This window comes from Penaeus monodon, chromosome 18, assembly GCF_015228065.2.
Source record: "Penaeus monodon isolate SGIC_2016 chromosome 18, NSTDA_Pmon_1, whole genome shotgun sequence".
Classification (NCBI taxonomy): domain Eukaryota; kingdom Metazoa; phylum Arthropoda; class Malacostraca; order Decapoda; family Penaeidae; genus Penaeus; species Penaeus monodon.
Window position 1 is genome coordinate 42,150,152 of NC_051403.1, and position 3,306 is coordinate 42,153,457.

Consider the following 3,306-nt stretch of genomic DNA (forward strand, 5'->3'; position numbering starts at 1 on the left):
CTTAAGAGAATGAGAAGAAGAACAAATACCGAACAAGATAAATGATTCATCAGTCAAAGTTCTTCCAGTTACCCTCTTTCAAGTCGTCTCTGACAGTGACGAGATTGACGCCCGCGAACTCGGGCCGCCCGCCCACGGTGACGCCTTCGTTCTTGTCCACGTGGAGGGGCGGCGGAGGCCCCCAGCCCCCGCCCTTGTCCACGCCCTCCATCGCCGGCAGCGACTCGTTCCTCCGCCAGCCGTCGCCGTCGTCCACGCCCACCACCAGGTTGTGTCCATGTCGCTCCGCCCACACTGAGTGCCACGACCCGTCGCTCACGGGGCGCCCCTCCACGCACGCCGCCCTCTCCTCACGCCCGCCGCCGCGCAGGGAGGCGCACAGCACGCCCGCACGCAGCTGGGGGGACACGGGTGTAATGATTTCAGGGGGGCTGTCGGGGGGGGGGGGTGATCATTCTGCTCTTCCCCTCTATAAGAACGAGGAAGCTTAAGCCATTTGAAATATACAAAGAGATTCGTATTTTGTTAGGAGACCTGAAGTACGCAAAGGGATCTGAAATATGTTGTATCTCTGAGGTATTTATTTCCTTTTTTTCTGTACACTCTTAATAAAACAATACAAAAGATGTGAGATATGAGAAGTGGTAGGTTTCTACGGGGAAATTATTATCATCGCATTTTTTCTCTCTATTTTCTTCCTCGGAATAAGATTGCTGATGGGATTTGAGGCTTGGGTGGGTTTAGGGAAAGGAGGGCGATGCCGTATGCCTCATGGCAGAGAAAAATGAAGATATCAAGCCAGCTTCCTGAACGGACGTGTTAGGCATAGTTTGAAAGGGACAGAGAAGCCGAGGAAACAGTGATGTTAATGGCAGGGATTTATCTAGACGGAGAGGAAGAGAGGGAGAGAAGACTCCGTAAAGGGATTACATGCATGGCCAGACCGACGTCCTCCTGGTGCGTGTTGACGCGGACCAGCAGGCCGTCCCGGGCGCCGCGCGTCCGCATCCGCAGCTGCAGCGTTAGGACGTGCGGCGCGGGCGTGAACGACAGCGCCACCTTCACGAACGACGCCCGCCCGAGCGCCACGGGGTCCGTGGGAGTCTTGCAGCCGAGGCCGGACCAGCCGGGCTCGCACTCGCACTCGGGCTGCTCCAAGCCGCCCACGCAGCGCCCGCGGCGCCCACACCCAGGGATGGCCCCCAGGCACGCCTCCTCCTGGGGCCGGCAGCCCCCCACGCTGCCTTCGCTGGCGGCCGGCTCGCCCAGGTCGACCAACTGCAGCGAAGCTACGAAACAGTTACTTGCCCAATGTATCACGAAAGGGAATTTTAGAACAACATTATGCTCAGTCGATGTACGATTCCATATAAATCTTACCTGGCCATTAAACCTCAGCTCTGATATACATCCTTCCAGCGGGCGTGATGTGGGCGCTGCGGTCCAGCCGTGGTCCTCAGGTCGCGCGGGCGTGTGGGCCATCCCGCCCAACTGCAGGACCCCGTGGCCAAACCAGGGCCAGACCGACTCGCTGTTAACGTCCATTTTCTTCCAACTAGCTGTGGTCAAGCAGTGAGTGTTGCTGCTGTTCTTGTTGCTGTTCTTACCGATGCTGTTGCTGTCTTGCCATCCTCGTCCACACAGATCGAGCATCAACACCACACCCTTGAACAGGAAAATTCTCATCAGCAACTCGAAACAATGCACTTCCGTTATTACCTCCCTTTGGATACTTCAAATCCCTTGCGAACCATTCTTTGTTACCATGAATTTTGGTAATAATAAAAGCATACGACAAAGGAAAATCGATACAAACGAATAAATAAGCGTAATATCCAAAAACGTAAATGAAATAACATGGGCATGGAATCGCCACGAACGCCGTCCGTACCTTGGAGTGCAGCTGAATGTGAATCGTGTGCCAGTGGCCGTTGTGCAGTGTGGTGTTGAGCTCCACCTTGAGCGGACCGCCCCGCCCCTCCAGGAGGAGCTGCGGGCGCCCTTGCCAGAGCTGCAGCGCCAGGAGTGGCGTGGGCGGGGCGTCGGGGCCCCGCGGCGTGGGCGCCATGGGGCCCGAATAGAACACGAGGCCAGCTGGGCGGCGGATGAGAAGGCGGAGAGAAATACGGGCGGGCAGGCACGAGGGCGGCGCCCGGACCCACGCCCAGCCCGCGCCAGAGAAGGTCCTGGCGGTCACCTTACATCGCGGGCCCCAAGATCCGCCCGGGCAGACGCACCTGAGGCAGACGGGTCTTTAAATGAAAGTCCCCTCCTTCTCTCTCCTAGATATACACACGAATCACCAAATATATAGATATATGGACTGACAGACAAAATGACAGACAGACAGATACTGTAGATAGATGGATAAGTAAATAGATAGACAAACAAACATGCAGATATGTAGATAGATTGGCAGATAATAGATAGATAGACAGATAGAAAGACAGAGATTGATTGCTATATAGACAGAGAGACAGGCTGATAGATGAATAGATAGACAGATAGACAAATAGGCAGATAGATAGATAAACACACAATTAGACAGGTACTCTATATTCACATGCATACACAGCAATATGCAAACAAAGAAATTCATTCAGACACACGAGTCGCCTATAAGAGAATACGCACCTGTTTTCCACGTTGAGTTTGGCGCACCTGCCACCATTGAGACAGGAGTTATGGCTACACGTCTCAGGCTCGTGTGTGTGACAATGCTGCATGTTTCTAAGACGCGGCGTTACTAGGGACGTGGTGTTTATGTCCACAACCTTTAAGGGATACGTGTTAACGGAGGGTTTCATAGAATTATTAGATTGGTATGTCACGTAAATTTAGGGGAGAAATGTAGAGAAATAAGGGAAAAGTTGGAGGGAAATGGTGCAATCATCTGTCAAAAGGGAGAAGAATTTACGTGTTACTGCATGTCGTTTATGCTCCATTACCTTTAATTATGGGATGGAAGCTTCACAGGAGGGCTGTACTAAGGTATGGCAGGTAAATTATACTCATTTATCACAGGATGGGAAAAAACGGCGATCTGTTACAGCGAGGAGGAACCTTATTTACATAAGAGGCCTGTAGTATGCACGTTGTTCAGTGGTGCAAGGGTCCAATACATTAACGACCCTTCCACCTACAGAGGAAGGAAAGTGGATCGATATGTGGTATCTACAGGAGGGAGAAGAAGGGAAGTGAAGCTCCTATAGGAGGGACCTTTTCACCTGCAGAGGGAGGGAAGTGGAGGGAAGCGAAGCTACCGAGGATGGGTCCCTGTCTTGGCCCGGAGGGAAGTGCGGGAGG